The sequence below is a fragment of the Oncorhynchus mykiss genome, chromosome 20 (genome assembly GCF_013265735.2).
Source record: "Oncorhynchus mykiss isolate Arlee chromosome 20, USDA_OmykA_1.1, whole genome shotgun sequence".
Lineage (NCBI taxonomy): Eukaryota > Metazoa > Chordata > Actinopteri > Salmoniformes > Salmonidae > Oncorhynchus > Oncorhynchus mykiss.
In genome coordinates, this window is record NC_048584.1 from 11,909,335 (window position 1) to 11,935,477 (window position 26,143).

The 26,143-nt window shown below is 41.9% G+C and overlaps 1 protein-coding gene across 6 annotated transcripts in view; it reads left to right on the plus strand.

Moving 5' to 3' along the window:
- The first annotated feature begins 211 nt into the window (after positions 1–211).
- Positions 212–26,143, plus strand: part of pcdh15b (protocadherin-related 15b) — a 215,080-nt gene continuing 189,148 nt past the window's right edge. For 5 of the 6 annotated variants that reach the window (XM_036955811.1, XM_036955813.1, XM_036955814.1 and 2 more), the window contains exons 1-2: positions 212–657; positions 25,919–25,977. The gene's annotated coding sequence lies outside the window, so the exon portion shown is untranslated. The remainder of the gene's footprint in view (positions 658–25,918; positions 25,978–26,143) is intronic. The other variant, XM_021575727.2, reaches the window with a different exon arrangement.

Here is a 26,143-nt window from a genome sequence, read left to right on the forward strand (position 1 = left end):
AAGTATAGTACTTGAAAGTATTTTTTTTACTTAAAAGTACTTTACAACACTGGTTTAAGATAATGACATTTTGGTATGCTGAAGGTTTAGTTAGCATTCTATTCCAGATTGGAATAACACACTCATTAATATCTCACAGAATCACCCCACCTATGTGTATTGGTTGTTTTCATTTTTACTCCACTTGACTTGTTAAAATTCTTACCTCTGAGGGTGGCGCTGGAGTTCAAGGAAATTATTTAGTGGCAAGATATCCTTTGGGTCTCTCTCTCTCTCTCCCATACCGGCGCATTTAGTACTAGCTCCGTCTTTCGGTCAACTGTCAGGAATAGAGAACAACATCAAGTATCATTCACCTCTTTTCTGTCTCCATGAGGACTGAAACCTTCGGTGTAAAAGCAGAGAAGGCGGTCACTGCTCGCTGGTAGACGCAGAGGGAAAACTTTGCAAGTGCTCTGGAGGAAGCGAGATTCGCCCAGTGCGGTGGACGGGCGTTGATCTCGTCTCCCGGCACAGCATCTTAAGAAATTGTCGGAGCGTCAAAAGTGTAGGAATATCAATCCATTCATGCTTTCCCTAATTTTGCCCGAGTCCGTCACAGGCGTTGCTTGGTTTACGGAGGAAACTTATATTCTATTTTGAAAGCGCTGTAGGAAGGTAAGTTCGTTTCCTTTCCTTGTTTTTTTAGCGACATCGGTGGCGATGCAGCCTGTTGAAATGTAATATTCAGTAGGCTATATAGGCATATGTCATTTCATGCAATGCATTTTATTTGATTCATCCCTCGGCTAATATATTATTTTGATCACAGTAGGCGAACAAGGAGAGCAATGTGCATAGATAAGCCTAGTGAGAGGTTGTCAGCCCTTATGAAACCTAAAGATACCTATTTTCTCCCTCTCTCTTTTTTTCCCCTCAGTGACTTTGCTCATTTAAGGTCCACTTGAATCTTCAGATATCTCATGAAGTGTAGTGTGTTGTGAAACCCATTGAGGATAGTTTTGCCTGAGTCCTAGTCTTCTACTTTGGTATCAAGTTATAGCCTGTTTATAGTTTGCTTTGATATTTTGTGAATTTGATATCGAATGGGCTTTACATTGATACAACCACTCCACAAGTAGCCTTCTGGACTGAAGGATTTCACAATAACTATTTTCCTGAAATGGCAAGGCCATCCAACACACTGCCAAAGACACTTAAGTGGGTCATTGATTGAATGTATTTTTGTTCAACAGGGTTCAGATGATTTAGATTCTAAAACACACACCCACACACACACAGTCACTGCGTGACTATTGTATTGTGCTTGGCAACATACAAGAGTGGAATGTCAGCTAAGCAGACTGGTACCTAGGCTAGGGATTCTCTGGTCTGTTCTGAAATATTAATTGAATTGGCTTGTCTCTGCTTCTGATTATGGTTTGGTAAATGAATGGCAAACAGGTATCTGCATCACAAATACCACAGTACGCTGAGCCTGACCTGGATGGAGGCAAGGCTGATTACAGAGGTCAAAAGCCTTTCACTTGTGGGAGCAAGGTTGCCCTTGTTTGACACATACAGTATTATTGAGATTCAAGAAGCTAAGGGGGTCTCGCACATGTCACATCTAACCTTTATTTGAACAAGCACAATGTTGCAGATGTTTTACATAGCCATGGGCCCATGGTACTGTACAATATACAAATAGGTTATCATATGGTCAGCTAAATTAAAACAGTCTGTTGCCCACAACATTTAAACATATTTTCATGCCAAAGCACATGTTAAATCAAATCTAGGTAATCTAGAAAGGAAATAAATGAAATGTTTTCATCTAGCCCCTTTTCAAAAATATGTGTGTGTCACTAATCTACTCCCTCTGTGGAGGATATGTGGGCTTGTGTGACCAATTTTGATTTTCCAGGGCACAGCAGCCATGCAATGCAGAGTGCGTGAAGTTTGACATACTGTATATATAATGATCAAAAATATAAACGCAACATGTAAAGTGTTGGTCCCAGGTTTCATGAGCTGAAATAAAAGATCCCAGAAAGGTTCCATATGCACAAAAGGTTATTTCTCTAAAATATTGTGCACAAATGTATTTACATCCCTGTTAGTGAGCATTTCTCCTTTGCCAAGATAGTCCATCCACCTGATAGGTTTGGCATATCAAGAAGCTGATTAAACAGCATGATCAGTACACAGCTGCACCTTGTGCTGGGGACAATAAAAGGCCACTCTAAAATATGCAGTTTTGTCAAACAACACAATGCCATAGATATCTCAAGTTTTGAAGCAGTGTGCAGTTGGCATGCTGACTGTAGGAATGTCCATCAGAGCTGTTGCCAGATAACTTCATGTTCATTTCTCTACCATAAGCCACGTACAGCCAAATTCTCTAAAATAAAGTTGGACGTCTAACCAGCCTAACAACCGCAGACCATGTGTAACCCCGCCAGCCCAGGACTTTCAACTGCAAGATTGTCTGAGACCAGCCACCCAGACAGCTGCTGAAACTGTGGGTTTGCACAATCAAAGAATTTCTGCACAAACTGTCAGAAAACGTCTCAGGGAAGCTCATCTGCATGCTCATCGTCCTCACCAGGTTCTTGACCTGACTGCAGTTTGGCATCGTAAACAACTTCAGTGGGGCAAGTGCTTACCTTCGATGCCCACTGGCATGCTGGAGAAGTGTGCACCTCACAGATGAATCCTAGTCTCAACTGTACAGGGCAGATGGCAGACAGCGTATATGGCACCATTTGGGCAAGCGGTTTGATGATGAAACGTTGTGAACAGAGTGCCCCATGGTGGCGGTGGAGTAATGATTTGGGCAGGCATAAGCTACGGACCTGGATCAACGTGTACGACATCGTGTTCCAGTTCCCGCAAATATCCAGCAAATTTGCACAGCCATCGAAGAAGAGTGGGACAACATTCCACCTGCCACAATCAACAGCCTGATCAACTCTATGCAAATTAAATGTGCCTCGCTGCATGAGGCAAATGGTGGTCACAACAGATGCTGACTGTTTTTTCGATCCAATAGATTCATATCTGTATTCCCAGTCATGCGAAATCCATAGATTAGGGCCTAATGAATTCATTTCAATTGACTGATTTCCTTAAATGAACTCTAAACTCAGTAAAATCTTTGAAATTGTTGCATGTTGTGTTTATATTTTTGTTCAGTGTACAAACTAAAACATCTCAAGGCTTATGCATCCTAGCAAATTAATATGTTCTATCAACCACTCAAATCGTTGTCGTCAATATACAGTGCCTTCAGAAAGTATTCACACGCCTTGACCTATTCCACATTTTGTTGTGTTACAGCCTGAATTCAAAATGAATTCAATTTTTTTTTTTTTATCTCACCCAACTACACACAATACCCAATAATGACAAAGTGAAAACATGTTTTTAGAATTTGTAGCAAATTTCTTGAAAACGAAATACAGAAGTATCTAATTTAAATAAGTATTCACCCCCCTGTTAGAATCACCTTTGGCAGCAATTACAAGTTCATTTCTTTGCCACATTTTTTGCTGTTTTACTTTAGTGCCTTATTGCAAACAGGATGCAGGTTTTGGAATATGTTTTATTGTGTAGAGGATTCCTTCTTTTCAATCTGTCATTTAGGTTAGTATTGAGGAGGAACTACAATGTTGTTGATCCATCCTCAGTTTTATCCTACCACAGCCATTAAACTCATGGTGAAATCCCTGAGCGGTTTCCTTCCTATCCGGCAACTGAGTTGGGAAGGACACCTGTATCTTTGTAGTGACTGGGTGTAATCATACACCATCCAAAATGTAATTAATAGCTTCATTCTGCTCAAAGGGATATCTTGTTGATTATAGTCACAGCCATTCATATCCCCCCTAAGCAGATTCCTCATCGGTCCTGAAAGAACATCACTGGACTCTATGTAAACTGGAAACCATACATCCTTAGGATGCATTTATTGTAGCTGGGGATTTTAACAAAGCAAACCTAAGAACCATACTTTCTAAATTCTCTCAGCATATTGTATGCACGACAAGAGCTGGTAGCTTTCTGGATCATTGCTACTCAAGCTTCCGTGTTGCATACAAAGCCCCCCCCCCCCCCCCCCGCCCCGTCTTCGGCAAATCTGACCACGACTCCATTTTGTTGCTCCCAGCCTATAGACAGAAACTAAAACAGGAAACGCCCGTGCTCAGGTCGATACAGCACTGGTCTGACCAATCGGATTCCATGATTCAAGATTGCTTTGATCACGTAGACTGGGATATGTTCCGGATAGCCTCAGACAATAACATTGACGTATACGCTGAGCGAGTTTATTAGCAAATGCATCGGCGATGTCGTTCCCTCTGTTACCATTATAACCTTTCCTAACCAGAAACCGTGGATTGATGGCAGCATTCGCACGAAACTGAAAGCGCGAACCACCGCTTTTAATCATGGCAAAGCAACCGGGAACACGACGGAATACAAACAGTGCAGCTATTCCCTCGGCAAGGCAATCAAACAAGCAAAGCGTCAGTATAGAGACAAAGTAGAGTCACTTTTCAACGGCTCAACCACGAGACGTATGTGGCAGGGTCTACAGTCAATCACGGATTATAAAAAGAAAACCAGCCCCGTCGAGGACACGGTCTTGCTCCCAGACAAATTAAAGAACTTCTTTGCTTGCTTTGGGGACAATACAGTGCCACTGACACGGCCCACTACTAAAGCCTGTGGGCTCTCCTTCTCCGTGGCCAACGTGAGTAAAACATTTAAATGTGTTAACCCTCGCAAGGCTGCCGGCCCAGACGGCATTCCTAGCCGCGTCCTCAGAGCATGTGCAGACCAGCTGGCCAATCCCCATCCCAGGCTGTTGTCCCCACATGTTGCAAGATGGCCACCATTGTTTCTGTTCCCAAGAATGCTAAGGTAACTTAACTAAATGACTATCGCCCCATTGCACTCACTTCTGTCATCAAGAGTTTCATTGAGAGGCTAGTCAAGGATCATATCACCTCCACCCTAACTGATATCCTAGACCTACTCCAATTTGCTTACCGGCCAAATAGGTCCACTGACTATGTAATCGCCGTCACACTGCCCTATCCGATCTGAACAAGAGGAATACCTATGTAAGAATGCTGTTCATTGACTACAGCGCAACATTTAACACCATAGTACCCTCCAAACTCATCATTAAGCTCGAGACCCTGAGTCTCGACCCCGCCCCGAGCAACTGGGTCCTGGACTTTCTGATGTACCGCCCCCAGGTGGTGAAGGTAGGAAACAACACCTCCACCCCGCTGATCCTCAACACTGGGGTCCCACAAGGGTGCGTTCTCAGCCCTCTCCTGTACTCCCTGTTCACCCATGACTGCGTGGCCAGGAACTCTTCCAACTCAATCATCGAGTTTGCAGACGACACAACAGTGATTACCAACAACAACGAGACAGCCTAAAGGGAGGAGGTGAGGGCCCTCGGAGTGTGGTATCAGAAAAATAACCTCTCACTAAAATGTCAACAAAACAAAGGAGATGATTGTGGACTTCAGGAAACAGCAAGGGGAGCACCCACCTCGACGGGACAGTGGTAGAGAAGGTGGAAAGTTTTAAGTTCCTCGGCATACACATCACGGACAAACTGAAATGGTCCGCCCACACAGACAACATGGTGAAGAAGGCGCAGCAGCGCCTCTTCAACCTCAGGAGGCTGAAGAAATTTGGCTTGTCATCAAAAACACTCACAAACTTTTAGAGATGCACAATCGAGAGCGTCCTGTTGGGATGTATCACTACCTGGTACGGCAATTACACCGCCCTCAACCACAAGGCTCTCCAGAGGGTAGTGCAGTCTGCACAACGCATCACCAGGGACAAACTACCTGCCCTCCAGGACACCTATAGCACCCGGTGTCAAAGGAAGGCCAAAAAGATCATCAAGGACAACAACCACCTGAGCCACTGGCTGTTCACCCAGCTATCATCTAGAGGGCGAGGTCAGTACAGGTGCATCAAAGCTGGGACCGATAGTCTGAAAGACAGCTTCTATCCCAAGGCAATCAGACTGTTAATCAGCCATCACTAAGATAGAGAGGCTGCTGCCAACATACAGCCTCAAATCTCTAGCCACTTAAATAAACTATCATTAGTCACTTTTAATAACGGCACTATAATAATGTTTACATATCCTACATTACTCATCTATTTGTGTGTATAAGGTAGTTGTGAATTTGTTAGATTTTACTTCATAGGCTGAACTAGAAGCACAATAATTTTGCTACACTTGTATTAACATCTGCTAACCACGAGTATGTGACCAATTACATTTGATTTAGATTTAATGTCAGCTTTTTTTTTTACCCATCTACCAATAGGTGCCCTTCTTCGCGAGGCATTGGAAAACCTCCCTCGTCTTTGTTGTTGAATCTGTGTTTGAAATTCACTGCTCGACTGAGGGACCTTACAGATAATTGTATATGTGGGGTACAGAGAGGAGGTAGTCATTCAAAAATCATGTTAAACACTATAACTGCACACAGAGTGAGTCCATGCAACTTATGTGACTTGTTAAGCACATTTTTATTCCTGTACTTATTTAGGCTTGCCATAACAAAGGGTTTTCAGATTTAAATTTTTAATTCATTAGTCAACATTTTTAAAAACATAATTCCACTTTGACATTACGGAGTATTGTGAGTAGGCCAGTGTTGCAACATATAAATTGAACCCATTTAAAATTCAGGCTGTAACACAACAAAATGTGGAAAAAGTCAAGGGGTGTGAATACTTTATGAAGGCACTGTATCCAGGTATAACATGTCAAAGCTACATTGAGGTGACATTTACGATACAGTGCTTCATTTCGATGTCATCATAAAACATTGAAATACCCAGAGCAGTCAAAAACGAGATTTTCCTGTGTTTTATATATACTTCCACGCTATGAAGTTGGATTAATACTGTGAAATTTAGAAAATGATGATAATGCCTTTTTAGTGTAAGAGCTCTTTGAAAAGACAGCCTGAACTTTCAGCCTGTTTTGGTGGGATGGAATTTTGGCCTGCCTGGTGACATCACAAGGTGTTAAATTAGTTAATAGGCCAATAAGAAAGAGAGTTCCAAACCTCTCTGCCAGAAGTATACTAACCTGCATCCAATTGTTGCCTTGCCTCTGAAGCTAAGCAGTGTTGGTTCTGGATGGGAGACCAGATGCTGCTAGAAGGGGTTTGGGACGGCCAGTAGGAGGCACTTTTTCCTCTCAATGCCCCAGGGCAGTGATTGGGGACATTGCCCTGTGTAGGGTGCTGTCTTTTGGATGGGACGTTAATGAGGTGTTCCAATTCTCTGTGGCCAGTGAAGATCCTATGGCACTTATCATAAGAGTAGGGGTGTTAACCAATGTTCTGTCTAAGCTCCCCTTGGTCTGCCATGCAGAAAACATATCAACCCTTGCAGAGATGCACAAGATTGAACATCACTCAACTTTAAGAGTATTCTCCTTTAGTTAACACTATCAACATTTTGCTCTGTGGAAATTGTGATTGAATAAACGCAATATTAGCCACTTTCAATTTAACACACAGAAACAAATCTAACTGCAAGAGATTTTCTTGTAGGAATAGCGCAATGGAGTAGGATTATATTGCATTGACAGGCACGACTCAGACCGGTGCACCATAACCAATCAGAGCTGCAGTAGACCTATATGCAAATAGCCATTGCCATATTTGGATATTCACTTTGAATTGGACATTGTTTACACCATGAGCGGTCGCAAGTAGATGCGCTTGTTTTGAGATCAGAGCGAGAGCTGCGTGTAGCCGCCGGTGCACGTGTTCATATTCTTTGCGAGGTATTAGCCCAGTTATAGCTAATTTCTAGTCAACAATGGGGGAGTGGTTGCTTCCTACAACAGCACAAATGCGAGTCAGGTAAAGAGTATTTTTTCATGTCTTAAAGGGGCAGTGAATAAGCTAAGTAGCCAATAGGCAGAGGGTAGCATAGCTTGTCTGATTCTCTGTAATAATGGTATGGGAATAATAATACATTTTATTTTGTAAAGTGGTTTCTTGCATCAAACAACATTTTCGGGCATCACCATAATTTGCAAATAAATTCATTAAAAATCCTACAGTGTGATTTTCTGGATTTTTTTTTTCTCATTTTGTGTGTCATAGTTGAAGTGTACCTATGATGAAGATTACAGGCCTCTCTCATCTTTTTTAAGTGGGAGAACTTGCACAATTGGTGGCTGACTAAATACTTGTTTGCATTTATCCAATATGTACTGATGTATGCCCCAACATGGCTATAGCTTAATTCACTTCTATGCTCGCTCTTGGATTTAGAAACAAATTGCTCTGTACTGAGAGCCCTGGAAAATCCATTGCAAATGTATCTAAGAAGGTCTCAACATTTTTAGACTTCATAATCTCCAGCACCACCCCAACATCTACATATGTGAAAATGGTGTGTTTTTATGTTTTGTAGTAAAAAAAGATAGAGAAAGAATAGTGTTTCCACTGACATCATCAACCAATTAGTAGACAATGTCTACTCACAATTGGTCAAATTCATACGATGCACACCAATGATGTCATTGGAAGCACTTATCTTCCTCTATTTTTTTTACTACAAAACATAGAAACACACCATTTTCACATATGTTGATGTTTGGGTGGTGCTGGAGATGATGCATATGAAGTCGAAACATTGGGAAGTTTATCTTTTTAGTAATCAATGCTCATGAATGTAAATTGATTAGCCAACTCTATATTTACAGTTGGAACAGGTGCATTGTTCATTGTAAGAAGAAGCATTGGTCCCTGCTTTATGTTTTTGTCTTCAAATAGGTTGGCATGTGTGGGGTGTAGTGGGCAAGATGTACAGTATATACACAACTAGCCAAGAGACCACATAGACAAACTCAATACCGCATGTCCATATGGCAGGCGAAGTAATACTTTGCCCTCCGAATAAAAGTTTGTCCGACATTTTTACTACCCCAAGCTGAGTCTGTGGTCCACGCCATCTGTTGTGTAGATCCTATTATATGCGTTATGCATTTCATCTTAATCCCACATGATTTGGAAAGACTGGCACCGTGTTATTTTATACAATTAGCTGCTGCCAATCTTTCCAGGTCTTCGGGGATTTGAGATCCAAATGGGGGACTGACTTTGAGGTAAGCTATACTGTCAAGAGACGTTGATTTGGGACGGAATATTCCTTTAGAGTACCATGGCGTATGTGTCAGTCTAGGTGGTTGAGAGGCAAAGAGAGAGAATATGCTGCATAGCAAAGGAGGTCCCATCTGCAAAGTCTGACTGATGAATATCTTGTTAGTATGAAGTCTAAAAATCTGCTCCCATATCGCTCTGCTCACAAGGTACCATACTGTGCTGCGTAATCTCTAGAAGACTCTGCAAACCAAGGAACTACGTCGCATACACAGGATGTTTGCAGTCTGTAAGAGCATAGACCGCTAACAACAGTATTGCTACATCGGGCCCTATAAAATCTGCGTTGTGGAGAACACGAATGGAGTGGAATTGAACGCCTCTGGAGTGGCGCAGGGGTCTAAGGCACTGCATCGCAATGCTTAATCCATGAGGCGTCACTACAGGCCTGGTTTCGTTCCCAGGCTGTATCACAACTGGCCGTGACCTGGAGTCCCATAGGGTGGCGCACAATTTGGCCCAGCGGGTTAGGGGAGGGTTTGGCCGGGAGGGCTTTACTTGGCTCTAGTGACTCCTTGTGGCGTACCGGGCGCCTGCAAGCTGACTCGGCCGTCAGTTGAATGGTGTTTGCTCTGACCCATTGGTGCAGTTGGCTTTCGGGTTAAACTGGCAGGTGACGCAGTTTGATGGGTCAAGTATATGAAGTGTGACTTGACCTTCACCTCTCCTGAGCCCGTTGGGGAGTTGCAGCGATGAGACAAGATTGTAATTGGATTGCAGTAGGATATCATGAAATTGGGAAGAAAAAGGGGGAAAATATCTATACATTTTTAATTAAGGATTTCAACTAAATGTATTGAACTTTATTAGAAATGTATTTTTTGCTCAATTTGCTCAAGTTAATCATATGACATGAACAAAAATTGTCAGTGATTCACTTCCTGCATATTTCTGAAATGGCACAGGAATGCCCCTGTCTGTGTGTGCGAGGCGTGCGCATGTCTACACTTTGTGTAGCCATTAGAGAGGATGTTAATGTCTTCTTCTCTGTTAGAGATGGAACGGCTTTCCCAAAAACCTTCTAAATGAAATGTTCACTACAAAGTAACCTATGCCTACCTGGCAGAGTGATCCAGTATCATGATTACTTGCATCTATCCAGTGGCCATTTTGTTTTGCAAACTCTACAGTCACATGAGCGCTACAGAAACCTCCAACCAAACAATGGTCTCTTGCTGGTGCACAATTGCATTAAAGGGTAACTACACCCCAAAATTCTAATTTTGTACATTTTTCCCGAGACCTCAAAAGTGGTCTCCTGATGTGGTTTAAGCGTTGTTGTGAACTTACAACATCAAATGTTGTTGTTGTTGTTGTTTCTATTAAAAAGTTTTAGCGTGAAAACCTGATAAAATTGGGGGGGGGGGGAAAGGAAGCCTGGAAAAACAAAACGGAGACAACAAAATTTGTGAAAAAAACAAAACGGAAACAGATTTCCTACTGTAGCCTACAATAACTCAGACTCTTTCTTTCTCACACACACACACAAACACACACACACACACTGTTCTTCCATCAACATTGTTGAATCTACTGATGTGATCTCTGTTGAGGATTTGTAATAGAGATTTTTGTGGATGTTGAATGTAAATATTTAATGAATTTATCTTCTTACAGCTTGCGATGGTGAATGTGTCAAAGGAAAGACAGGAAAGCTATAACGTATTTCCGTTTTATCTCAAACTGCGGCCGGCAAGCCTACCTTTTGACTTCTAATGTATGGTGCAGAAATGTATTGACTGCTACTCAATCATAGAGACGAGATAGGATCTGTGCTCGTTGTAATTCCTATCTCGTTCTCTCCATCGTCTACCTTACTTGGCCATACAATGACCTTAGATATGGCCATTTGTTAAACATGTGTGAGGTGGACATCTTTCTTGGCTCCATGATTATGTGATTATCAAACTTTGCGTTGGCTCTAATTGCACACAGAAGGTGTTTAGGAAATGTTTTAATTGGAAAAAAAATGTGCACAGATTGAACGAGGGGAATTACGTCCTTATATTAATTCATTAGTTTTCAATTATTTCATTGTTTGACATCGTCAGAATTAAAATATAGATTTAATTACCGAGAGTCAAGCCAATTAATGTTGTTGCTGAATTTGGTGTCTCTCAGTCACAAATCACCCATGGATTTAATCAACATGTCCAGGGTATGCAAACAAAGCACAATCGTCACCCTAGTTTCCCCTCCCTGTCGCTCGCCGGTTCCTTTCCACTGCCCAGGAGGGATGTGGAAGGCAATCTACTGGAGAATGGAATTCTCCATAAGCATGTTGTGCCACGCGACTGTGTCTCCGCAGGCACCTTCTGGTAGGCTAATCCACTCACTGCAATGTAGTTCAATCTCGCCAGGTGATACTGTATCCCATCCCTGCTGCACCCGGACTCGGCTCACTAACCATTCTAGTTAGCTACGTTCTTGACCTTTAAAAAAAAAACTGGTCCTCAAAGTTGCTCACGTGTTCAATCTCGCTCTCAAGGGCTGGCAGCGTCCCCGATAACGTTTAAGATGTGCCCTATACTTCTGTTTTGCTTCCCGTCTTGAGTTTTATGTGGATGCATTTGGACTTGCAATTATTTGGAGGCTTCGAACATGAGCAATGCAAGATAAATGCATCGCATTACAATCATACACTCATTGTTTAAGGCTCAAAGGATGATGCTGATATCCATAACAGATCAATGCTTAATCCATAAATGCTGCTGGTTTGACTACTAGATGACCATAAGAGAACACATACAGAATGATGTCTTCATCGTTACAGGTGTTTATACTGTATCTCAACATTAGGGCCATGAAGATAGAGGCTTTTATTGTCTTGTCGCTCCCAGATCTAGAGCCACGTTTCTGTTTTTCATTACATACATAGGATCTTAATTTGACCACTCTGTTGTTGCTGAGAATTTTCCAGCAGCCCAGGAAATGCAGATGTGCTTCGTGATTTAGATAAATTCACTGAAACCCTGCCCTAACGCACAGTTCTATGAGCAGTATTGCACTTTTCACGTAGTGTAATTTTGTCCAGCTAATAGCCTAACCACCGATCAAGCAACGTTATGTACTAATTGTTCATATCCTGTTGCTGCAGGATAATTCTGCTGCAACAATACGGGTCAAATTAAGATCCTACAACTGTGCTTTCTTTTTTTCCCTCCAGCTTGGATAATAAATGTGCAAGACAGAGGTTGTGTTTTTCTTATGTGCACCATATTAAATAGCATGATTAAGTTCAGTAATGGCCGTGGGAGGAACTCAGGGTGTAAGCACAAAATCAGAGTGCTTTAAAGTATAAATTGTGAAATGGAAAAGTGTGTAGGGGTGGGTGGTGCTGTAATATTACTAATGTCAAGGCATTGTCACTGTGTTCCAGTTCAAGTGCAGGGAGGCTTGACTGAGAAGATCGCCCCTATTTTATTGCATCGTCTTACCTGCTCTTTCAGGAAGTGTGTTTTCCACTGACGTTTAGTGCAAGGCCTCCTTAGCTTACTCACTCTGACTTCTACTACTTCTGGTACCACCACCACCACCACCACCACCATTATATTACCACTAATACCATTGCTACTGTTACTTCCACTACCCCTACAGCTACCAGTACTCTGACTAAAACTGTAACATGAAAGGTGTCTATCAGACCAGTTTAGGGCCCCAGTCGACAAGTTCATGGGTTATATGAATGACTAATGACCGTTTTGAAATCTGTTCAGTGGGCACATGAAGAATTTCGATGCGGTCAAGCTGACAGTACCAAACATATTTATCTGGTGATTTACTATCTTTAACATGGTGTTAATAATACAGTAGGATACCAATCATTCATGTCTATCATTTAATAATACTAAAATATTAATAAGTGTGAGTCACTTCTCCAGAAATATTTCTTCAGACTCCTCATATCCCGTCTTCAGCTGAGCAAGAGTAAAATACCGAAGACCTAGGAGTTGAGGCAAAGCGAGGTAGATAGAGTTTATCTACTGGTTGATGCCTTATCTCTCACCACGGCATCCAACTGTCAGAGGCAGTGCAAACAGGCTAGTCTTTTGGAAACAGCCAACATATTGCAGTCGAGAACATTTAAGATAACTCCTTCAGAGTCCTACTTTTTTTTAATTCTAAAATCAGTCCTCTCTGGCATTTTTGTTGTGATATTTCTCTGTGGGTGTTCTGTACACTTGTACATCCTGTTTCATGAAACCAAGCTGGGAAATAGACTCAGGATTAGTCAAGGTTTTTGGCCACTCTCTAGCGTCAAGGTGACAACGTATAAAATTGACACCGTAACAAAAATGATACCACACAGATAGTTACAGTACATAGCCTCATGGTGGATACAGGATCAGAGGTGGAGATGGCATCATCCCTAAGTTGGGTTGATTCCTACAAGTAGTCTTTAACATTTGAGTTCTAATTCTTCTCAAAGCAAGAAACATCGAGGAAGAAATGTGATGGGCAGTACTAGGCTACATGAGAAAGAGGAGAGAGCAGGATAAGGCGACCGAGTGTCTAATGAGTACAAGGCATGGGGCTGTGAGGGGGGGCTTACGGATTCGGCAAAGTCTTGGAACTCTTGTCAACGCCACTTTGAAGTTAATGGATGACATGCAATTAAAAAGTATGGGCTAAAAATCCAATCTAATCCATTTGAGTAGGGAATCTGTGGATGCAGGATTGATTTTTTTACCCTCCGATAAGACCATGCCTTTTCCTAAAACTCCACACAGGATTGTTCGAGAATTAGTGTATATTTCTAGGTAGAAATGCACTCTTCTGACTGCCTTTTAAAAAAATGTGACTTAATTTGAGGAAAGCAGCATTCATAAACCTTCTTCATGAGGAAATGGCTGGGTTGAATACCTGTACCTAATCGTGGATTTAAGACAAGCTCTCTTAAACAACTGCCCGAGGCTCCACGGTCTGTTGGAAATATTATCCGTTTGAACTCAGGGGCCAGTGTAGAGAGACTACATTTACGGCTAGCGGCTGGATACATTTGACTGTTAGTGTTCAGCGTAACAGTTTGGGGTCTGGAATAGCCATCTGGGAGAGTTGCCAGGTTGGGTCCTGACAACCAATTTAAACATGGGGGTGGTGTGAGGCTATTATTCCAGCTACAGTAGATACAGAGTAGGAGGGACTAACATCTCTCTAAGCACTTCTCACATCTCCCAAACAGCTCTCACTGAGACATGCTTCTGTCTCTAAAGACATTGCTCTAGCGTTGCTCTCCACCGAATAGCATTAGATCCTTGCCCTCCGGGAATCTGTCCTCATCCCACTGGTTATAGAGATGTTTATTTAAGAATATGAACATACGGTTGAATTCATCTATAGAGAGATAAACTCCCCCTATGTAATGTTTCATCAGCCTGTGGTACTCCTTGGGCACATGACGGTTACTATTGAACCTGATTTGTTTGGTAATTACTCACTATAAACTACTGGGCTGTGTCCTCCTTTCTTTGTCCTCGTTGCATCACATTTTCGAAAATAAGGCCCTCCTTTTTATTGCCCTGGGATTGCTGTGCGCCATCATTAGTCAGGAGGGAGATATTCCACCACCCTCTCTTATTTAGTGGTCCTCGAGGGACGTCCTCAGCATGGTAATTTATTAAGATTTGATTTATTTTAACGTTTTTTCCAATGTATTTTTTTTCTGTATGAACATCAGTTGCTAAGAACAATTCAGTTGCTAAGAACAATTCAGTTGCTAAGAACAATTCAGTCGTATCTCAAAGCACTTTCAGTGCAAGAAAAGATTACATTTTTAAAAATGTGTTTTAAAGCACAGGTCTGCTCATAGACTTTAGCTCTCCTCCTTCTCTAGAGTGACATTTAATTGACAAAAACAACATTGTCGGTAGTTGAAGTGCCAAGGCTTTGAGCATAAAGACCTCTGATGGAGTAGTATGATGAGCGTGCACCGGCTGAACCGTGTGCCTTAGTACATTCCATCGGGAAGTGCACCGACTGAACCGTGTGCCTTACTACATTCCATCGGGAAGTGCACCGACTGAACCGTGTGCCTTACTACATTCCATCGGGAAGTGCACCGACTGAACCGTGTGCCTTAGTACATTCCATCGGGAAGTGCACCGACTGAACCGTGTGCCTTACTACATTCCATCGGGAAGTGCACCGACTGAACCGTGTGCGTTAGTACATTCCATCGGGAAGTGCACCGACTGAACCGTGTGCCTTAGTACATTCCATCGGGAAGTGCACCGACTGAACCGTGTGCGTTAGTACATTCCATCGGGAAGTGCACCGACTGAACCGTGTGCCTTACTACATTCCATCGGGAAGTGCACCGACTGAACCGTGTGCCTTAGTACATTCCATCGGGAAGTGCACCGACTGAACCGTGTGCCTTACTACATTCCATCGGGAAGTGCACCGACTGAACCGTGTGCGTTAGTACATTCCATCGGGAAGTGCACCGACTGAACCGTGTGCCTTAGTACATTCCATCGGGAAGTGCACCGACTGAACCGTGTGCGTTAGTACATTCCATCGGGAAGTGCACCGACTGAACCGTGTGCCTTACTACATTCCATCGGGAAGTGCACCGACTGAACCGTGTGCCTTAGTACATTCCATCGGGAAGTGCACCGACTGAACCGTGTGCCTTAGTACATTCCATCGGGAAGTGCACCGGCTGAACCGTGTGCCTTAGTACATTCCATCGGGAAGTGCACCGACTGAACCGTGTGCCTTAGTACATTCCATCGGGAAGTGCACCGACTGAACCGTGTGCGTTAGTACATTCCATCGGGAAGTGCACCGACTGAACCGTGTGCGTTAGTACATTCCATCGGGAAGTGCACCGACTGAACCGTGTGCGTTAGTACATTCCATCGGGAAGTGCACCGACTGAACCGTGTGCGTTAGTACATTCCATCGGGAAGTGCACCGGCTGATTTTATTCAACCTAAATAGGATACATGCTTGTTTGAACACCGCAAATTACTTATGAAACGCTATGACAGGCCTGGCATAAGTGTGACAAAGGAAGTTAAAATAATACCATACATTATTTGTCACTGGCTGGAAATGATGGGCCAATTCAGTGCTTGGAACTCCCCCTCGTCTCACAAATGGCTAGCATTTATAGCTCGACAGAGAAGTTGACTGTGCTAAGTGAGGTGACAAGCTAGCTTGACAATGTTAGACTGGCTTTGTTTTATAGCCTGCTGTGTGTACAGCACTGCTACTGCAGATCCACTCCTAACCGTCTGACATGAACACACACACAGAATTTGATGTCATCTTTACCCTCCGTTGATAAAATAAGAGATGTCACATTTTCAATTCCTGGATTTAGTCCTTTATTTTTGGTGAAAAATATGTATTACTATTATCAAATAGTTACCTTTTGATCCTTGTCGTTGCAACCTGGAATCACGCGAACTTTGAAGTGTTGTTTGTTAGATTTCTGTGTTATTAGGAGTCTGTCTGTATACAGCAACATTGTGGTTGGACATGATGTCATCACTTTTACTTAGAATTGATAGAATTGATCAGGTACACATGTCAATAGATGTCAATGGAAACACAACTATAGGCTATAAACAAAGCACGTTCACTCTGTCTCGGCGAGAATATATACATCCATAGCAATAGCAACCTGGAGAGAAAGCAGTTTTCGTTTCTTGGAATGTGAAACATTTTCAGAATGGACCCAGCCTTCTATTTTTTGAACCATTTAATGGTTCATTGTCTTTGTAGTCTCTATCGGCAGACGGGTTGCCTCCCACGTTAACAATGTTCCGACATGCACGTCTGCACAGACACAGACACAAAGCATAGGTGGAACTGGATGAGTAACATCTGGCTTATTCATTTGTGCCCTGATGTACATATCTCCACTGGACACAAAATTTAGTGTATTTAGCTTGTTTGAGTAGTTTGCATGAGCCATGACAACTAACATTGGTGTTACAAGCTTTCACCCACTGAATGGCTGTAGCTATAATTAGTTGAACAACCTGCGTCTGAAATTGTGTCCTCTGTCCATGTTTTTGGGGGGATTCATTTTTCAAGAGCACAGTTCCTGCTCACATTTTTAAGCCTCACCTGCCCAAATGTGTGATTTATTGGGAGAGTTGTCTGTTGGAAGAGCACTGTCCCTGGAAGATTTTTTTTCAAAGTTGCCAAGACAATCCCTCATGTCCCCGTTTCCGAGACTAGTATCTTTGGCCATGCTTCTGCGGAGGATGATACTGTGCTGCCTGGAGTGAAAGTATTCCAATATTCAGCGAAAAAAGGCCCGGCAGTCATCCACACAAACACTGTCCTCTGCTCAGTGTAAACATGCACTGTCAATCAGAGGAGATAAATAATAAGTCGAGTTCCCATAGTTTGCCAAGCTTAGGACCTTGTATCGGATAGGAAAATATTGCCTCCAGCATGAGCCGTTGAGAGTCGATACCAGAACCAAACAGTAGTCCTTTTTTGGATATTGTTGCTTTACATAATTACCCCTGATCTTTGCTTTACTGTTATCCGTTATTTTAAAGCATGCGTCTATGCCATTTCTAAGTTGCACACACTTCTATGTTAAATAGAGGTATCTGTCTCAGCAAGAAGGAAAATATAATCGCCCGTGTTTTATTCATGTGGCTTTCTCTTCTAATGCCTCTTTTAGAAAGTTTGTTTTGTAGAGATGAGGATGCTTTATCTCCGGGGTCATCAGTAACTTATCTGGCTTTGCACCTCGGCAGTGGGTCTGCAAAGTCCCAGCGGGAAAGCAGCATGAATGACGACCACTCGATGAATCATGACCCCCTCGTTCGCAATTGAAGACGTATCTCTGTCTTTGCACTTCTGAAGGGCACCTTTGAGTCCCACAGTGTGGTAGTGGTACTGTCTGTATATCACAAGGAAACGAGGTCAAGCTGACAACGAAGGGAGTAGAATATCGTTTTAGAATCTCGTTGCCTTTGTCTGAATGTGAAACTGCTTTCGGAATGTTATCTCAATCAATACATTGTCTCGGAGTATAATACCGTCTCAATTACAATTAAGTGGTACAACACCTTCAGAAGTGTTATGCTGTTGTGAACTGCATATGTACAACATTATTTCTGTTAACAAACATACGATCACTCTGCTTAAAAATAAGTCTTCTGAAATGAACAGGGCATTTTCTTATTCTATTCAGTTGGACTTGAACTCATTAAAGTTAAATAAATATTTTCCCATATGAATGTGCACCTACTCCATATCAGGTGCTTCTCATAAGGTCCCTCATTATTGGCCCTTGTCTGTTCCCCAGCTTTCTGATTTAGAACCACAAGACAGGTAGCTGTCAATCAGGATATGTAGATCAGAGCAGAAGCTATGCAAACACCATGTAATTGGTTTCATTAATCAGATATATCTGAGGACAAGTACTCATGCTGGATGTGAAGGCTTTTCTTATTTACAGAGAACCTCCAGCGACTTCCTCCTTTTGATCTGTGAATTGCTGGTAACGCTTGATTTCCCCTGAATGGGAACCAGTCTGCAACACTGTCCTCTCTCTCATTGCAGTATCTTCTTCGAGTGCACTGGGTAATGCCACAACATGATTTTCTGCCCTAAGAAACCTACATATAATCTCCCCCTAGAATGTAATAGCATTTTTTTCCCCCTCCATCTGAAAAAATAAACAAATGTATTTTCATGTTAGTTATATTGGGAGTAAGTGTGGAGATGCACTTTGGTGGAATCCAAGAGTTCACTTCAACTCAGTTGGTGTGGCTCGTAGTGGGAATCTCTGCTCTTTTGAAAACCTATTGAGACATTTTGAGAAAGCACATCATTTTGCCAATTCAAGTTTTATTTTCAGTGATGGTCAAAAAGCATGTGCCACAGGAGGCAGTTTTATATTTTAGTGTAAATTCACTCAGTACTCTGTACCACACCAACCACACACCTGTCAAATCGTCAGTTGACTTTTTGTTTTCAGAAGCCAGCTACTGCCCCTTTTATATCTTCCATCTATAGTAACCACCCACTTGGACCATGAAGAGAGATTTTGATCTGTACTAAATATATAAACTCAGCAAAAAAAAGAAACGTCCCTTTTTCAGGACCCTGTCTTTCAAAGATAATTCCTAAAAAATCCAAATAACTTCACAGATCTTCATTGTAACTGGTTCAGATACTGTTTCCCATGCTTGTTCAATGAACCATAAACAATTAATGAACATGCACCTGTGGAACGGTCATTAAGACACTAACAGCTTACAGACGGTAGGCAATTAAGGTCACGGTTATGAAAATGTAGGACACTAAAGAGGCCTTTCTACTGACTAACACCAAAAGAAAGATCCCCAGGGTCCCTGCTCATCTGCGTGAACGTGCCTTAGGCATGCTGCAAAGAGGCATGAGCACTGTAGATGTGGCCAGGGCAATACATTGCGATGTCCATACTGTGAGATGCCTAAGACAGCGCTACAGGGAGACAAGACGGACAGCTGACCGTCCTCGCAGTGGCAGACCACGTGTAACAACACCTGCACAGGATTGGTACATCCGAACATCACACCTGTGGGACAGGTACAGGATGGCAACAACAACTGCCCGAGTTACACCAGGAACGCACAATCCCTCCATCAGTGCTCAAACTGTCCGCAATAGGCTGACAGAGGCTGGACTGAGGGCTTGTAAGGCCTGTTGTAAAGGCAGGTCCTCACCAGAAATCACCATCAACAATGTCGCCTATGGGCACAAACCCCCGTCGCTGGATCAGACAGGACTGGCAAAAAGTGCTCTTCACTGACGAGTCGCGGTTTTGTCTCTCCAGGGGGATGGTCAGATTCACGTTTATGGTCGAAGGAATGAGCATTCCACAGAGACCTGTACTCTGGAGCGGGATCAATTTGGAGGTGGAGGGTCTGTCATGGTCTGGGGCAGTGTGTCACAGCATCATTGGACTGAGCTTGTTGTCATTGCAGGCAATCTCACCGCTGTACTTTACAAGACATCCTCCTCCCTCATGTGGTACCCTTCCTGCAGGCTCATCCTGACATGAACCCCCAGCTTGACAATGCCACCAGCCATACTGCTCGTTCTGTGCGTGATTTCATGCAAGACAGGAATGTCAGTGTTCTACCATGGCCAGCAAAGAGTCCGGATCCCATTGAGCACATCTGGGACCTGTTGTATCGAAGGGTGAGGACTAGGGTTATTCCCCCCCAGAAGTCCGGGAACTTGCAGGTGCCTTGGTGGAAGAGTGAGAACATCTCACAGCAAGAACTGTCAGATCTGGTGCAGTCCATGAGGAGGAGATGCACTGCAGTACTTAATGCAGCTAGTGGCCACACCAGATTCGGACTGTTACTTTTGATTTCCCCCCCCCCCCCCCCCCCCCCCCCCCTTTGTTCAGGGACACATTATTCAATTTCTGTTGGTCACATGTCTGTGGAACTTGTTCAGTTTATGTCTCAGTTGTTAAATCTTATGTTCATACAACTATTTACACATGCTAAGTTTGCTGAAAATAAACGCAGTTGACAGTAAGGGGATGTTTCTTTTTTTGGTGAGTTTAGTAAGACCGCTATTAAAAGCCTTTAAATTTTGAATGGTTGCCATGTGACGTATTTCCACTTTTTAATATAAAAAGAAAACAGTCAGCTCATGCCTCAGAAGGCTGAATGGCATTTTGTAGACTGTGGTGTTGGTATTAGCTCAGTCTTGTTGAGTAGTCGAAGGGAGATGGTAGCAGAACACAAAGTGAAGGGCCCATGGTGCACGTTAGATGAATGCCTGCAGTCTCCAGAGAGAGGGGGAGATTGCTGTTGTCTTTTTGAAGGATGAGCAAGTTTTTCGCATGCTCAGTTCAATTTTGTTCGCTCACAGTCTAAAAGTAGAAGGTATCTTTCCAGAAATGAAGAATTGAGAGTTTGGGTATAAGTGTTGTAGCTTTTAAATAGGTTTGTTCCCCAAAAAGGTGAAGATGAGCAAAATGTAGTTCTGAATTTTAGAAGTGTTAACAATTGGCTGATTATGGATGGCAACAAGGTGGCATGTTGAATGACTTGTTCTGAGGTGAAAGCCCATGCATTGTCGAAGTTGTTTGTAGAGAATTAGTTGCACTTTGACAATACAATTTTTCTATTGGTCCCTGTACTGCTTAATGGTTAACTCTGTGTTGTAGATGAGTATGAAAGATTAAGTCTCTGTCGTCCCGACTATCAGGTCTCCGTATAAACAGAGACAGATCAATAGAATTATGCCCCTGCAAGAAAGCTAAGAAGGCTTAACCTTTAAATTGATCATTGATTTCCCCCTTCTCATTTGAGTCAAATTATTAGAATTGTATGTCCCAGTCAGTTTTAAACTATATTGTTAATGTCTGCAAATGTCATAGAGGGGAAGTAGTCAAGAGAATCTAATGTTTGGTTTAATATCTGGATCGCTTTATTGCTTATCTTGTTCGGTTAAGAGTGGTCTTGTCTCAGAGGGTTGATAATGTCATGCATATGCTGGGACAGGACTTGTCCACACTTTTATATAGTAACATGTGGATGATTAGCTATGACCTTGAAATCTTGACCCCAAATAATGGGCAGCAGGTTGCCGAGTGTTTGGCCAGTAACCGAAAAGTAGTTTGTTCACCTTGTCGGTTCGGGTATTTGAACCCTCTATCAATATGCTCTTGAGCAAGGCTCTTAACCCTGATTTGCTTCAGGGGCGACGTATTACAATGGCTGACCCTGTAAAACAACACATTTCACTGCACCTATCTGGTGTAGAGTGCCTTCAGAAAGTATTCATACCCCTTGACTTATTACACATTTTGTTGTGTTACAGCCTGAATTCAATATGGATTAAATATTTTTTTTTCCTCAGCCATCTACACACAATAAATACCACATAACGACAAAGTGAAAACATGTTTTCAGATATTTTAGCAAATGTATTGAAAATGAAATACAGAAATATCTCATTTACATAATTATTCACACCCCTGAGTCAATACTTTGTGGAAGCACCTTTGGCAGCGATTACAGCTGTGAGTCTTCTAAGAGCTTTCCAAACCTGGATTGTGCAACATTTGCCCATTTATTCTTTTCAAAATCCTTCAAGCTCTGTCAAATTGGAACATGCACTGTCTTCTTGGTAAGGAACTCCAGTGTAGATTTGGCCTTGTGTTTTAGGTTATTGTCCTGCTGAAAGGTGAATTAATCTCCCAGTGTCTGGTGGAAAGCAGACTGAACAACATTTTCCTCTAGGATTTTGCCTGTGCTTGGCTCCATTCTGTTTCCCTTTTATCCTGAAAACTCCCTAGTCCTTGAATTTGCCTCAAATATAACACTTTGTATTCAGGACAAAAAGTTAATTGCTTTACCACGGTTTTTGCAGCATTACTTTAGTGCCTTGTTGCAGTTTTCTCCTATCACAGCCATTAAACTCTGTAACTGTTTTAAGGTCAACATTGGCCTCATGGTGAAATCCCTGACCAGTTTCCTTCCTTTCGGACAACTGAGTTAGGAAGGACACCTGTATCTTTGTAGTGACTGAGTGTGTTGATACACCATCTAAAGTGTAATTAGTAACTGCACCATGTGCCATGATATTCAATGTCTGCTTTTTAAAACGTTTACCCGTCTAGCAATAGGTGCCCTTCCTTTGCAAGGCATTGGAAAACTTCCCTGGACTGCTCGACTGAGGGACCTTACAGATAATTGTTTGTGTGGTGTACAGAGATGAGATAGTCATGAAATAATTACAGTATGTTAAACACTATTATTGCACACAGAGTCAGCCCATGCAACTTCTTTTGTGACATGCTAAGCAACTCTTCACTCCTGAACTTATTTAGGCTTATTTAAGGGTTGAATACATATTGACTCAAGACATTTCAGCTTTTCAGGTTTAATTAATTTGTAAACATTTCAAAAAAGACAATTCCAATTTGGAATTATGGTGTATGTGTAGGCTAGTGACAACATTTTTCAATTTAATACATTTTCAATTCAGGCTGTAACACAAGAAAATGTGGATGTGTGGGGTGTGAATGCTTTCTGAAGGCACTGTATGTGAATTGTTTATGATTTTGCCAGCTCCTGTAATAATGATCTGTACACTGTAGCTTTTGTTTATTGTACTGTAGTAAAATGAGCTCCAAATGAGATCCCAGTGGATATCTGTGGCTTTCCAATTGGAGTTAATCAATGAGACGTCTAGCGTATCCCCATGCTAACTTAACACTAAAGCCAAGCATGTCATGAAAATAAAATACGTATTGTCATTAATATCTACAGTATATCTACCCAGCCCAAATGTCTTCCCCCTTTCTGACTTATGTTTCTGTTCCAGCTGCCACTCATTGGCTGTGTTTACACACATCATATCAGGGTATTTACATTTTTTTTAAATGGACGGTATTTGACGATATTTTATGGGTTTTAATAATAAAAGTTTTAAATTTTCTTCATGAGTAGTGCATGACCCTAAAGTGACAACAGATACATTCTAAGTGATTTCAATGGCCCTTTCTCCATTCTGATTGTTTTATACTGGTCAATCAAACCCCAACCACAAATACTATTCAGCATTTTCATACATTTCTGCATTTCTTGCACTAATTTGAGATCATTTCCACACTGCCACGTAGTGTCGCACGATATGGGCAAACAACCTGGACCTTATTTTGAACGAAATGTTGCAGTTGCGATTTGACTTGTGATTTAGAGCAAAACACTTGGGTGAACAGTTGGAATCATGGAAATAGAATGATTATTCAAATTCTATAGTTGGAATATAATAGTGAGCACTTTGAATACAGTGTTGCCAGGGAGGAGTTGTGACAGGGTAGGACCCAAAGTGTTGACAAGTGTCTCCTAGGGAACCCTATAATGTTTGGCCACATAGAATGTTTTCTCTTAGCTACTGAGCTAACATATTCATGCTTTGTATATTCCTCTTTGATTTAGAAGATACTGTTGCACAAACAACATGCTGATTTAGGTCTACACCATCACTGGTATTATGAGGCTGTATAGCTAATTATGTTTGCTCTCACTCAGTACATTTATTAGCTAGCTAGCCAGCTAACTAGCAATTAGCATTAGCGGCTAACAAGCTTTAGGCCCAACTTGCTAAGAAAAGACAAACTGTTTGCAGATGTAAGAAACACAAAAGACTAGTGTTATTATAGAATGCTAGTGGGTTTATATTAAGAAGAAAAGTATCGTTGTCATCAACATTGTTGCATGCGCTACATTGACCATGCAGACAACACAAGTGTCTCTGGTCGAAGAACAACAAATGCACTCCTTGAGTGACAGGGAGTGGTGCTAGGTCTGTGTGGAAAGCAGCATTGTGCGAGATCGAGCGGAGAGAGATGACTCAAGTAGCGAGGTAAACTATAAAAATCCATGTTACACACAGCGTATTCCATATAACAAACCAAACGATCAAATACCATTATAGAAGGTAAAGTAAAAACCCAAACGGGTCCATGCATCAATACCATTATATCATAAAATATGGTATACCACCCAGCCCTACCCAATTTTGATCTTTTTTTTCACTAATTGTCCTTTTGACCGTACAGATCAGCTCTGAAAAGATCCGATGTGATTGATAAATGGGCCAATTAGCTCCCGAGTGGTGCTGCGTTCGAAGGCACTGCGACTCAGGCTGTACCACAACCGGACGTGATTTGGAGCCTCAGGGCGACGCACAATTGGCCCAGCGTTGTTAGGGTTTTGGCCTGTGTAGGCCGTCATTGTAAATAAGAGTTTGTTTTTAACTGACTTGCCCAGTTAAATAAAGGTTTTAAAAAATATATATCTTTTAGAAAAAATATATGAGTTAGGCTGCCTGTATAAACACAGTGCTTGACAGCTAATTAAAACTAAGGCAAACATGGGTTTCAGGTTCATACAGCCTATAATTCTTCATTATCTCCCCACAGCAGGCATTATCCCTGAAGGGGAGGAGAAATTGTTGCCCAATGCCCATCGTTGTCAGCTGCTTTCCCGCTCATTTCTTCTGACATAAAAGATATATCCTTCTTAATAGGATGTAGGATGGAGGTGTGACCTTTGGGAAAACAGTGAAAAGTCACATTTCTCATCAATCATTGCTTGGGACGGTTGAGGCGGTTGTCATGGGTGATAGACCTGTAATGTTCAAAACAGCAATGATTGTCTTCATCCATGGAACTTATATGTTTGTCTTTATCTATAGAACGTTGTCTTCACATAGAGAATGCATACAGAGCTTTTAATCAGCTGTCAGTTTTGGCCTCTAGATGTTTGATTAACAAACACATTGAGCATCACTCAACCAACAATCCTCGAACCAGCCATCACTACAGATGTAGGGTCTTAATTTGATCAGCCTGGTGCAGGAGAATGTTCCTGCAATGCAAGGAATTTTAAAACGTGTAGTGTATTTGCAGTTTAAAAAAGCTGTTTGTAATTTGCACTTTGAAGTTTGTAATTTCCACATTGAAATTTGAAACTTGATTCACTTGCAAAAAATGTATCAACCCCTACAAAAATGGACCATTAATTATAATCCACATAAAAATTCACATTTCCATTTATTGCAGGATTATTTGTAGCTCAGAATTCTGAACAATATTATTATTATTTTGTATTTTTTTTAATAATCTGTGAACATATTAAAATGGACAGAGAACCTTTTCATTAAAATGTTGCTCAAAACCATAATAAACTTCTCTCTTGCAGGTGCTGGCATTGTGCCCAAGAGGAAAGACATGTTTTTTGATCAAGAAGAAACAACCTAGGTAAGTCTTGATCTTCCTTGTCTCTTGTTTTACCATCTGAATATCCTTCTTGATGCCAGCCTTGCCAGGGATCCCCAAACTTCTTTTGGCCCACAACTCCAGTTTGTATCTGAAAATTCTCGCGACCCAAACCATGTGAAAAAAAAATGATGTAACTAACAGCCCA